This window comes from Castor canadensis, chromosome 17 (assembly GCF_047511655.1).
Source record: "Castor canadensis chromosome 17, mCasCan1.hap1v2, whole genome shotgun sequence".
Classification (NCBI taxonomy): Eukaryota; Metazoa; Chordata; class Mammalia; order Rodentia; family Castoridae; genus Castor; species Castor canadensis.
Genome location: NC_133402.1, coordinates 43,416,976 through 43,430,340, shown reverse-complemented (window position 1 = coordinate 43,430,340; position 13,365 = coordinate 43,416,976). Strand labels below are relative to the sequence as shown.

The 13,365-nt window shown below is 46.2% G+C and overlaps 1 protein-coding gene across 1 annotated transcript in view; it reads right to left on the bottom strand.

Annotated features, from left to right (window-relative positions):
- Positions 1 to 13,365, bottom strand: part of Trak1 (trafficking kinesin protein 1) — a 172,595-nt gene that overhangs the window by 120,165 nt on the left and 39,065 nt on the right. The gene's annotated exons all lie outside the window — the stretch shown is intronic.

Genomic DNA, 13,365 nt, shown 5'->3' with positions numbered 1-13,365 from the left:
TTACAGATTTAAAGTGATGTGGTCATGAAATGTGTGGACAATGACCCACCCACAACAATGCAGGCCTCAAGTGGCCTCACCTCACCTATAGACCATTCAGGGTTAAATGCTGATCCTCATCCAGGTTCTAGCTGGAAGAAACACTCACGGCATGTGCTCTGGGGAGACCCAGGATTGTGGAGAAGGGTGACAGCCCCACTCAGGTGTGAGCCTATTGAGTAGTGCCATGCAAGCCCTTAATGATCTAAACCCCATGTCTCCACAGCTGTGCACTGGCTTCTTTACTTGTGCCACATTTTCTGCTGGTCACTCAAGATCTCTAGGCGCTCAAAGATCAGAAATAAGCAGAGCCAGGCATCCAATGAGACGCACAGAAAAAGAGGCAGAGGCTGCCCAGTATGCAGGCCTAACAGCCCCACGCTTTGCTGAGACACTGGGCAAGATTCTGCAGGTATAAGCCTCAGTTCTCTTTGTGCAGCAACAGCACCCGAGCCTCTGAAGCTGTTCACAGGCTATCAACACAGATGCAAATAAAGCAGCCATCACAATGCTGTGCCCTCAGGGTCTTCAGATACCAGCCACCCACTCAGCATTACCCATGAACTGTCCAAGAGAAGTAGCCCTTGTTGAATGCTCCTAAAACTGCACAACTCCTGACACCAGTGTTCTACAAAGCAGTGCATACCTATGAAACCCTAACCAACCCGTTGTCACTGGTGTGCTCTGGCCACGGTTAAGAACTATGAAGCTCAAACTCGCACCGCCCAGCATGGGCGCCTCCCAGGGCTGAAACCTCCTCTTAGCTGAGTATTGTTACCAATCCCACTTCACAGCTGAGGGTAAGAATGCTCAGAGAGGTTCAGTAAGTCACAGAGCCAGGTGTGATCTGGGACAAGTAGTGAGAACCCTGTGCAAAACTGGTTCATGGCGCTTTGCTGCCTGCGTGCCTCTTGCCTTTCCTGCACTCAATGTACACAAGCATTTCCAAGCTTTCCTGGGCTCACAAGCAAAGAAAGCAGCGCCCTGGAGGCTTTCTGGCTTCAGCAAACCCCATCACACCAACCCAAAGGCTTCTTTCAGGCATGGGAAACAAACGAAGCTTAAAAAAGTGTTAGTGGAAGGCCAGAGAGCAAAGCGCCTCTGTCTGCCTGACTGAACGCAGCCTGGGGCACACAAGGCAACATTCTTCTTCACAGAGGAGTGAGAAATTCTGCAACCTGGTCAGTTTCTCAGCAAAAGAGATGCCAGAAACAGAAGTGGGAGAAAGCACCCACGGGTACAGCTTTGCAGTGGGGCAGGTGCCAGGGCACTCAGCCCAGGTCCCCTGCCTCCATTTTCACTGAGGTCAGTGATCCCTACCCAAGTTGACAGAGTACTTGCCGGGCTGGGCTGCTCAAGTTTATTCCAGGCAAAGTGCGGATGTGCAAGTTCCTAAGGTTTGCTCTTCTCCAGGCTTGGAACCTGAACTAAAACAGCTGTGTGACACTGAAGAGGTAGAGTAACCCCTCTGGCCCTCAGACCCCCTAGTCCAGACAAGCTGCTGCCCAGCTACACCCTCTAGGGGCTGCCAACAGGGAGGGTGGAGCCACAGGAGGGCTATGCCTCCACCAACCCTCTAGATGCCAACCCTCTAAACTGTCCCCGATGTTAGGAGTGAGAAACCATCCCCACCCATTCCCACTGTTCCATATGCAAAGGTGAGGTCTGGAGGCAGGTGGAGTAGGTCCTGAGCAGACAAGATGCCCTTTGTGAACAGGGAATCACCCAGTCTCCATGGGGTGGAAAGGGAGCTTCCTCCAGGACAAACCCAGAGGCAGAGCAGAGCTACAGCAAGGAGGTCCAGCAGGCAACAAGGAGAAGCCAGCGCTGGGTGCCCCTCCATGGCCAGACAGGTGCTCCAACAAGCATTCAGACATCTGACAGGCCTGGGATTTTATTCAGTGATTCTGAAAAAACAAGTATAGTGGAAGTTTTCAAAAAGAGACAAGTTCACCAAGATGAGTGTTCTACTGCTGGGATCACAAACTATCACAGACCTTGCAGCTGGAAACAATGCCCACTGTCAACTCAGTTTTGTCGGTTACGAACCCGATGTGACTCTCACCAGGCTCCAGGCACATTCAGTGGGCCAGGCCCTACTGAGGCTCAGAAGAGTACTGGTAGCCAGGCCTCCTTAGCTCCTTGGCCAAATCCAGTCCCTGTGCTGTGGGACTGCAGTCCTGTTTCCCGCTGCTGACAGCTGCCAGAGGGTGGCTGGCTGTGATCCTCGTCATGCTCTCCAGAACCTCCTGGAGGCCTCTCCAGTCCTCACATATGGCCCCATCTCATAGCCATCAACAGCATTCAGCACCCTCCATGCCTGGAACCTCCACGACAGCCCCTTCTGCTTGGCTTCTAGCTTCCCCTCTGCCTCCCTTTTCTGTTTTGAGGGCTCATGCCATCACACAAGGCCACTAAGAACCTAGGACAACCCCCCTATCTGAATGCCTATGACTACAATCCTACCTCCTTCTGCAGAGCCCCTTCAGGGCAGAATCTGAACCAGTTGTTGGCTGCCTGACAAGGAGGCACACATCTTAATGGGAGGACCCCAGAGTTTTGCCTGCCACAGGGCCACTGGCTCTGAAGGCACTGTATACCTCAGCTGCCCCTGTTGCCCCGGGCCTAGCAAGAAGGCAAATTAGAGTCACCTGACAGCCACACAGACCCAGAGGAAGATCATTTAGACCTGATGCTGGGGCCTCACCACCATCTACTAACCATCGTCCTTGGTCAGGTTCTGAGACATCTCTCATGTGCAAAATGTGGGCACTACCAACTGCTTGTCAAGACACAGACACTGAAAGGAGGCTGCCTTCCAGGTCTAAGGGGACAGACCTGACACAGACTCCATAGTCCTAGGGATCACAAGCATCAATAACTGGACATGCAGCAGAGACATGTCTTCAATATCTTGTTTCTATATCAGGAACAATCCCATAGGAAGGCCAGCTAACCTGCAGGCTGTAAACTGTCCTAAGGAAGTCAGGTATCTGGAATCAGGGCAGATGCTCCAGGACTCAGGCTCCACGCTAACCAGGGTTTATCTAAGTATACTGTGGTCTCCTACTCTCTGGCAAGGACAATTCTTTTATCTTGCCATCTTACAGCGACTTCTTGCCACCTGCTTAGAAAGTAATGAGACCAACATGCGCTATTTTAAAGTGCAGACAGCGCTAGATCTCCCGTAATTGTAAAATGAGCTACAGGCCTGGCACTGTGCTTCATACTTTACATATGTGACCTTGTTTAAGGTACAAAACCTGTAAAGTAACATCAGTATGTACTTTATATAGGAGAGGTAACAGGCTCAGAGAGACTAAATAACTTGCAAAGGATTTTACTTTACTTCAATGGCCCCAAAGACACTGCTTGCTCTGGCTGTGAGAAATAAGTGTTTCAAGGAGCTCAGATCCCAGTGGAGAATCACACAGTCCATGTGGTCCTTGACCACTAACCATTCCCCTCCAGCTATCCATCTGTCTCTTAAAACAACCCTCCTGCTGCAACAGGAGGCAAAATAACTCAGCAAAGACCCCACGAGACCACAATATCCACAGAAGAAATATGCACACACTGGTCAGCCCAAAGATGGGGTCTGATCCCCAGGGCCACACTGCATGGTGGACAGCTGGTGGGGCAGCCATTTGAGAGCCTGCAGCAACATGCCTTTTCCATCTTATCACTCTCTTACTTCTTGTGACCTCCCTGGCACTGGCACTCCCCTCAGTCCAGGCCAGCTCCTTAAATAGCTGGACAACTGTCACGTCAAAGTTGAATGGTTGGGCAGTGAGCAGGAGAGGAGCTGCAGATTTACAGCAATGGTACCAGGTGAGGGGATACCACGGCCACCAAGAGGAGGCCATTACCTTGCAAGACACTTGCATCACCCAGGACACACTACGTGGCTTTCACAAATGATGCATTTACATCTGTCCTGCCCATAAAATAATCCTAAACTACAGCTTGGAAGAATCATCCTCCTTTTGGGAGGGAGAGGTACGGCAAAGGCTTGGGCAAAGGTCAAGTGAGTCGCTCAGAGTTTATCTTCAATTACGGTAGAAGCAGGACTGCAAGCATTTCTCCATCACTCAAAACTTTTAACTAGCGCCACTCCACGCATCTTGTAAGGGACATGTGTGACCGCCCACAGAATGAGAAGGATTCGGAGGAGCCCACACCAGCAACTGCAGTCAGAAAGCCATGGCAGCATCAGGGTGACCACAAGCACAGGGAAGGAGGTGGTGGATGGTCTCAAGGACAACTCCCAGGACTTCTTGTGAACTCCTGTGATAGTGTGCCAAGTCCCTTGAAGGGGAGACCTGGACAGCTGGGGACCACAGGTGGCCACAGTTACAGATCCTGCTAGGAGGCTTGAGGTCAGCCTCACGTGTGGACAGGTTGCAGGCCACAGTCCCTGTCATGTGTCTTGGTCCTCTCTTGCTTTCTCACATGCTTAGGCCCATGTGCACACACAATGCATACACAAAAGTCAATACCACTTAATATTTTTTGAGGCAGTGTCTCACAATCCTTCTGATCTCCATCTCCCAAGTTCTGGGATTACAGCTATGCACCACCATGCCCAGTTCAATGCCACTTTTAAGGCTATATCATTCTCTGGCTTTGGAGAAAAATCAATCCCCTAAAATAATAAAGAAATCAACATCCCTCAAATAAAATTTCCATAACTTAAAACAATGGGAGAAAAGGGACTCTGACCCAATTTAGTCCCAGAACCGAGCCCTCTCTCCTTTCTAAACCTTGCATAGGACAGAAGCAAGCCCACATACTGCCCCAATGAAGACATGGAGTACAGACAGATCCATTTAATCAATCCAGGCTCATGAATGAAAACCTGGCCATCATGTGACCAAATCCCCATTTCCAAAAATAATTTTGCTGCAGCTGAGAGGCCAGAAATAGGCAACCACGGTGCCCACTGTACACCTGCCCATATCCCAGAATATGAGAGAAAAAGAGAACAGATATATAGCACCCTCTCATGGCCTTATGTAACAGTCCCATCTCCCTCTAGCTGGCAGTAGCAGATTTTTTTAAAGTGCCATAAATAGCTTTCTCTCTTGCCAGAGGAGGCCAGGCCAAGAGACAGAGCCACAGACCCAGCGGACAGCCTGCCTCTCCTCTTCCATGCATAATGGAACCTTCATGTGCCTTCCAACACAAAGTGAGCTTAGTGAGACAAGATGGCTGGGGCCCAGTGTAGACACGTCATCTGAGAGACCCTAAAAGCTGGACAGGACATTCAAAACATGGCTATCAACCCCCAAGAGACAGCACCCAGGGCCAGCACACATAACAGCAACTACAGCACACTGCCCTGCAGAGGGGCAGCCCCTGCGCACCAGGCCAACAGGGCTACTCAGGTGGGGTCAATAGTGGCCTTGGACACTTAATCCTGCCAGTCAAGTGCCACAAGGCCAGCATGAAGGGCAGCAGGCAAGACACAGGCAGGTCTCGGAGGAGCAACATGATGCAATATGCCAGCCCAGTGCAGCCAAGAAAGTGCAGAAAGCCAACAAATGCAGCCAGGACCTCTGCACACTTCCAGAACCCCAGAAGGATAGAAGCTGGCCAAAGCCCAGGAGGTGGCAGGAGTAGTAACCTCATCCCAATCCCTATCCAGTAGCTCCTTGGAATTCAGGAGGCCAGGCTGGGAAGCCATTGCTTTGAATGGGCAAAGGCCAAATGTCCAGGATCCCGGCAGCCCACACTGTACACATCATCACTTTGAATGGGCCCAGGGTCTCTGGGGGAGAAGGAGGCAGGAGAAAGTGAGCTGAGAGCTATGGGAAGGTGGGTGCATGTGGCCTCACCTGGCCCATGCAGATCTGAACTAGTCATCAACCTTGCCACCTAAGCATGATGGCCACCCTCTGAGCTATTCCACTCTAGGGTAAAGGTAGAATAATAACTCCAGGTAGAGTGAGGTCCAGGTGTGTGGACGAAGGATGAAGACAGCAGCTTGGCCTGTTCCTTCCTTAGCTCCGGCCTTTACCGGAGCTCAGAGCTTATAAAAACCACAGTGATTCCAACAAAAGAAAAAGCAACTGCATTCACTGCAGTGACTGCTCGGCCAGGCCTCGGGGACCTACGCCAGGGTGCTTATCCCAAACTCAAGTCACCAGTGGGGAAACTGAGGCTGGAAGTAATTTGTCCCCAGTGCTAAGAAACTAGAAGTGCAGCTGGTGTTGAACTTGAGTCTGTTTAAAATGACAGCACACAATAAACACACCAATAAATGTATAAGGTAACCATCAACATCTTCACTGCATTCTTTTTCTCTTACCACTTACATAGATTTGAAAATTCTCAAAACTAAAAGCTGAGACATAAAGAGAACCCTACATGAAAAATGAAAATTTTAAGATTATAAGATAATGCCAACCTTAAAACAAATGCATTTCAAAAATGTTTTAAATGCACAATAAAAATATCCAGGTACAAATCTTTATTAAAGAAAAATCAGTAACAAAAGTTTTCAGAAAAAAAAAGCACTAATAATCCAAGAAATGAGATGTTATCACTTTCTCTATCACACAGGCTTGCTTTTATCCCTCATGAGAACCTGAACTGCTGACAAAGGTGCAGGCAATGGTCATGCTTATATTCAGGAAGGTGATCAAAAACAATTCCAAGAAAAGTCATAACAACACAGAGATTTAACTCTTCTCAACATTTCCATGATAGCTAAAAATTGGAGAATGAAACCAGATGTGGTGGTGCATGCCTATAACTCCAGCCATTTAGGAGATGGAGTCAGGAGGTTCTCAGTGCCAGGGTAGCACAAGCAAAGTTAGCACAAGCCCCTATCTGAAAAACAAGCTACAAGCCAAAAGCATCTGAGTACCAGTGGCTCATGCCTATAATCCTCGCTACTCAGAAGGTAGAGATCAGGAGGATTCTGGTTTAAAGCCAGCCAGGACCCTATCTTGAAAAACTCCATCACAAAAAGAGGCTGGTGGAGTGGCTAAAGTGATAAAAGTGCTTGCCTAGCAACTATGAGGCCCTGAGTTCAAACAAAAGAGCTGCCAAAAACAAAGGCCAAAAGGGCTGGCTGGGGGCATGGCTCATGGGCTAGCAAGTGTGAGTTATGAAAACAAAAAATAAAACATGGTCCATCTATGTAGCACAAAAAGATGGTCAGCATAGATTAAGTAGAAAGGTGGCAGATCTCAAAATACAGTATTGAATATAATATCCTTATTTAAATAAAAACGAGGGGCTGGGGTGTAGCTCAGTGGCTCAGCACTTGCCTAATGTAAGGCCCTGGGTTTGATCCCCAGCACAACAACAAACACGAGACATGTACCAACTGAAGAGTCTTTGCAGTACACTTTCATCATCACAGGCATCCCAGCCCCAGGCACAGAACTACTCAGAATCCTCCAACACCCCTCCTGCTCAGGCCTCGGCCTGCCTGCCATGGGACAAGCCCTCGCCTCTCCGCTCCCCAGTTAGACTCACCTTAGCACCACTGCTCTGTCCCCACCCACACCTCTTCAGCAGTCTGGACATGAGCACATTGCTACAAATGTACTTCCAAAAGTACTTATACTACAAACTCGGCACCTTTGGGGACAGAAAGACACAGTCAGCATTAGTCACTGTGTGATGATTGGCCAGTTAGTCAGTTGACCCCCTACCACCCTCAGTATTCTCACCCAAAAAATGCAAGTAACAATAGTACCTAATATTGCAGGGTTATTGTAAGGAGGAAATGAGCTAATACCGAAAAGGAGAGAAAATGCTCTCTAAGCACATAGTAAGTGCTCGACAAATGAGAGCCAATGACTCCTAAGTGGAGGTAAGTCCAATGGAGAAATGGGGACCTTAGTTCTGCAGCCATTTTCCTGCCATCAGGTAATACACAAAACCTCCCAGTTTTGTATTAGATGAAAAAAAAACTGATAAAAATAAAGACTCACTTCTACTGATTTATTTCATTCTTATGCCCTGAGTTTTTCTGCAACCAGGTAAAACTCAGCAAGTGAAGAATGAACTTAATGACTCACCCTTTATGCCTAAGCCCGCTGGAAAAACTGCCCCAACTCTTGTCCTTACAACACTCTGACAGGTCAGCTACATTGACACTGACTTCACAGGTTGTAGCAGTGGGTTTTCACTGAGTCATTGGTAACATTTGGAAATGAGAAGGAAATTTCTGAGTAGCTTCCTGAGTGACAGGATCGACTCTGTCAGGATCTTCCATAGTCAACTTCTTAAAATTAACCCGCAAACTTTACAAAGCTGGAGAAGGGGGAGGACTCTCACCTGAGCACCAAGGGGCCATGCAGCCTTGGTTTTGAGGCTGGTGTTTCCATTTCCATTTCCCTATCACTTCTCAATGTGCTCTGAACTTCAGTGAAATCGCAGCCTGTGTTGTTCAAAACAGACCCACAGCTATGGAAACAAGAGTTGTCACTATGTTCTGACTTCAGCAGAGGAGCCAGTGAGAAGAAACACCTCAGTGGGGACGTGGCCACTACCTGACAAATACTGTTATGTTCAATGAAACAGGCTTTACCATCACCAAAGCAGAATTCTCTGCGATTCCTCCTAGACAAATTCTAGACAAATTGTACCACTTACAAGTCCCTTCAATTTCAATTCATACTCGAGGCACATGTGTGGCAGAGTATCACACTCAGAATTTGTTATTTCTAGATAATCCCCAGAGAGGCAAGTGAATTCCACTTGGCCCACCTGAAAACCCGGATTCTGGATTTAAACCAGTTTGATGGAGTAGGAGGAACTCTCTACAGCCCACTGCATAGGCATCTGGAAAGATCAGGAAATACTGGAAACAGCAACTTCCCATCAGTGTATCAGCCTAAAAATTTTAGCAAGTGATCTGAAACAGACCTCGGGCTGCCTGGAGAAGTAGCACAGATAATCGGGAATGCCTGGTGTTAAGGACAGAGGCCATGGGCCTCTGCATGGGGAAACTGAGGCCAGGAGCCAAAGCTGCAGAGGGGTTAGAGGAAGCAAGTCCCCACCCCCAGAAAAACACCCAAAAGATGTAGGGCCTTCAGTCACATAGTTTCATGGGTCGGCAAGAGTGCCTCAGAGCCAGCAGGCCCCGGCAGGACAGGAAATAGAAAGGGGAAACAATGGGGCAGTGCTGGGTGGACAGTGGGCAGGGAAGACTGAGTCAGCCCAGAAGCTGGCCCTCCCTGGTCTTTGCCAGGCACCCAAACCAAGGCGCCCACTCCTTCCCTACTCATGGCCTTTTTCAAGGACATCTACATCCAACCTGGGTTCATTCTGTCCACAGCCATTCTATCATGCAGCAGCCAGCAGGCCGTGTGCCTGGTGGCCTAACACACCCCAGCACTTACTCTTCCCAACTGGAAGCTTAACAGTCACCCCACTAAGGCAGCCTGTCACAACGTCAGAATCTGGAATTGTGTTTAGCCTATACTATGCTTTTAATTTTTTAACTCTTAGAAATTAAAAGTTTTCACATAAAAAACTCTAGATGTCTCAGCCCCAATAAATTTGAAGACCTAGCAACAACGTCAGGTTCACATTCCTGTGATGTTTAGAGAAGCAGCACTTGGTAAGGAGTCAGAAAGCATGGTCTTCAACTTGCCACAGTACCCAGCACTCCCTACTACACTCAGTTTTTATCACTTTGAGCTATTTGCCTGGACTCTGTTAGCACATTACACCAAAAAAATAAAATAAAAGAGACTCTGGAATGGCTTTGCTTCCACCTACACAAAATGAGTCTGATCTTGGCAGGTTACCTTTCTTATATCAATGCCATTTTGCAAAACACTGTCTGGATGAGGGATCGATTTTAAACAAATTTCTGGATAGTTTACTGTTTACACTTACAATTGTGAACATGTAACCCCACATAAAAGGTTTTTAAGAAATTCTTAAACTTCGTCAGGGATAGAGGAGGAGAAGGCAGGAGGATCAAGAATTTGAGGCCAGCCCAGGCAAAGTTAGCAAGACCCTATCTCAAAAAATGAAAGAAAGGGGATGAGGGATGAGATTCAAGTGGCAGACCACTCATTTAGCAAGCATGAGGCCCTCCGTTCAATCCCCAGTACTACCAAAATAAAAAAGAAGAAAAAGAAAGAAATCCTTAAACTTTATTTCACACAATGAGAATTTTCTCCAACAAATTCTCCTGCTCAATTTACATTCAGAATTTCACAGGAAAATTCTACTAGATATTCAAAGACCAGACAATCCCAATTACAATTAAATTGGCCCAGAGCACAGAAAATTAAATCATATCATGGGACCTATACCAATAAGGATGGTTCAACATTTAAAATTTCAGGAAGGGTTGGAGATGTAGCTCAGTGCTATAATACCTGCCTAACACACACAAGGCCCTGGGTTCTATAACCTACCATATTACTAGATAAAATCAAGAGTATATCCATAAATACTGAAGAAAATATTCAATAAAATTCAACAACTTAGTCCCAAGAAAAATATTCCATAAGTTAGGAATACATGGCTTCCCTCAGGCCCATAGTCAACATCTTGCTCAATGGGGAAGCACCAGCAAGCCTCTCAGTGAGGCTGAGAATGAGTCAAGGAGTCCTCCAGCTCTACCATACGTAACCACGTGTTGGGGATGTTAGCTAATATAATTAGGCTGAAGAGGAAATTAGCTGCCAAAGAATGGGAAAAGAAATAGTAAAGTTACTCCTTTGCTGATGATCTGATCATATACCTGGGAAACCCAAGAGAAGTGAAAAAACTAACTCAAACAACACAGGGCTTAGTAAAATAGCAGAACATAATACAAAATTCTGTCTTTATATTACTCAAAAATCAACCGCCTTCCTATCGATGAACAATAACTAGTTAGAAAATATAATGAAAAATAGAATCCCACATATTACAGAAAAATTAAAATACTCAAAAACAAACTAAAAAGAGATATACAAAGAAAATGGGAAAACTTTTTTTGTTTGGGTTTTTTGGGTTTTTTGTTTTGTTTTGTTTTAGAGGGTTTATTTGAGTGGGGTTTGAACTCAGGGCCTTGAACTTACTAGGCAGGCAAGGCACTCTCATGGCTTGAACCACTCCACAGGCCTAGGAAAACATTTTTTAAAACCACACAGCTATTCAAATGAATGGTAAGAAAATAATGGGAACAACTAAATGTTTACATGTAAGGGTTTGTTTAGCCAAACAAAAGAAAACAATCAGTAAAGAAAAAAATGTAAGAAAGACCTACAAAATTGGAAAGTCTCTGAGATATACTACTAGGTGAAAAAAAGAAACATACAAAAAGATTACTACTTTTTGTCTGAGGAGAAATAAAACATTAACATGCAAGTATCTGTTTTTTTATAAAAAGAAACACAGGATGAACTAATAACTGGAAACTAATCGCCTGGGGGAGGGACAGACTAGGGAGGGAGTTAAAAAAGATACTTTAAATCAAGTTAATGTTTTACATCATCTAAAAATTTATCAGTGAAGATGGGGAACCCCAAAACTGCATATAAATGGCAAGAAATGAGCACAATTACAAGGCAAATGGACAGCAAATACCGAGAAGAAAAAGTGCTTCTGGTCATTCTTGAACCTAATACTCAGGGCACACTCAATGAAAGCTATTCTAAAGAAGAAAAATGCAAAAGGTAAATCTAGAATTGTGTAAATCTGTTGATGGTGGTAGAAAGGAGATAGCCAATTCTAAAGTTAATTTGGGTATGATACAAAACAGTATTGTTGTTTATAACCAGGAAGGTTTTTCTCCTTTGAAGCAAGGGTAGTATTTAGTTGCAAAGGCAAGGAAAGCATTTTTAGCAGAAGGATGAATGATTTTTAAACCATTCAAAAAGGGCCCAAGCAGGAGAGGTGGGCAGGACAGATGGAGGCCAGCTCATCACATAACTGCAGGGGCTCTGAGCATGCTGTTAGAATGTGAGCTGCCCCAAGGTGCCCCTGGCCTCTTACCCCTGCTAAAAAGAGCTTGGCCTCTATCCAGTAAGCAGGTAATTTACCACGGAGGCCCTGTCCCAGCAGCACAGTCAGCCAGAGATACTCGGAGTTAAGTGAAACCAGGTGACCAAGAGGACAGGGATGCTCAGAACACACACCACAGATTTAGATCTGAGGAGAGACACATGGTGTATTCCATTACTTCCACCATTCCGTGGTCTCTGACCAAAATCAAACAACAGGGATTGAAGGCCTTTACCCCACATGACTTTTTTAAAAAATATAATAGCTATTTAACTCATTAGAAATATTCCCTTAGTGTTCTAAGGTAAAATTCATTCATGAACCATTTTCAGAAAAGCTTTTTAGGACTAGAGGCAGTAGTTCAGTGGTAGAGCACCTGCCTCAAAAGCACAAGGCCCTGAGTTCAAACACCAGTACCACCAAAAAAAGGCTATTCATTTCACTTGCAGGAAGTCTAGCACAAATATTTTCACTTTGGTATGATATGTCCATTAATGCACTTGTTCTCCATGATAAGGTCACAGTAAAGTGACACTCATTCTCTGCTTATTAGTGTGGAGTCATAAGTCAGTTTTCCAGGTTCCAGTTGACAATATTGTAGAGTACTCAGAAGGGCATGTGGGCAACTCGGACAACAGGCTCTAAACTTCCCTTCTACCCCACTGACACAGGGCTGTCCAGGAGGGGATGACTGACATTTGCGTGGTGCATCACCACCACCCAATCCAGGAGGCATGTGAGGTCTCTCGGGGGTCCTATCTCACTCTGGTTTGGGGCACTTCAGCTATGGACTATTGTGTAATGAACCACATCAAAGCTAGCTGCCTAGTTCCTATTATCTCTCACAATTCATTGGATGGCAGCAGCTCATCTGGACGGTCTTTCTTTTCAATATATAAACAATACATTCCAATAAAACTTTATTTACAACAGGGGGGTGGAACAGATTTAGCCAAAGGGTCAATTTGCTGAGCCTTGGTCTGGGGGTCTGGGAGACAGGGCACTACATTTGGCATTGGGAAGCCAGGGCTGGAGTTTTGATATCATCATGTCCTACCAGAGTAACCTTGGCTGAGTTTCTTAAGCTCCTCCAGTTTATCTTCTGCATCTAAAAATCAGGGAAGCTGGTGTGCTGGCACCATGCATGTCTTCCAGCACCTGGGAGGCTGAAGCAGGAGGACATCCAATTCAAGGCCAGCCTGGGCCACACAGTGAGTCTAAGGCAATATACCCAGACCCTGTCTCAAGTGTTAAAAAGTTAAAAATTAAAAAGTCAGGGATAACATCATCCATCTCTCACGGCGGTTATACAGAGTGGGATTCTCCAGGTGATTGTTCACCCATGCTCCTTGGAGA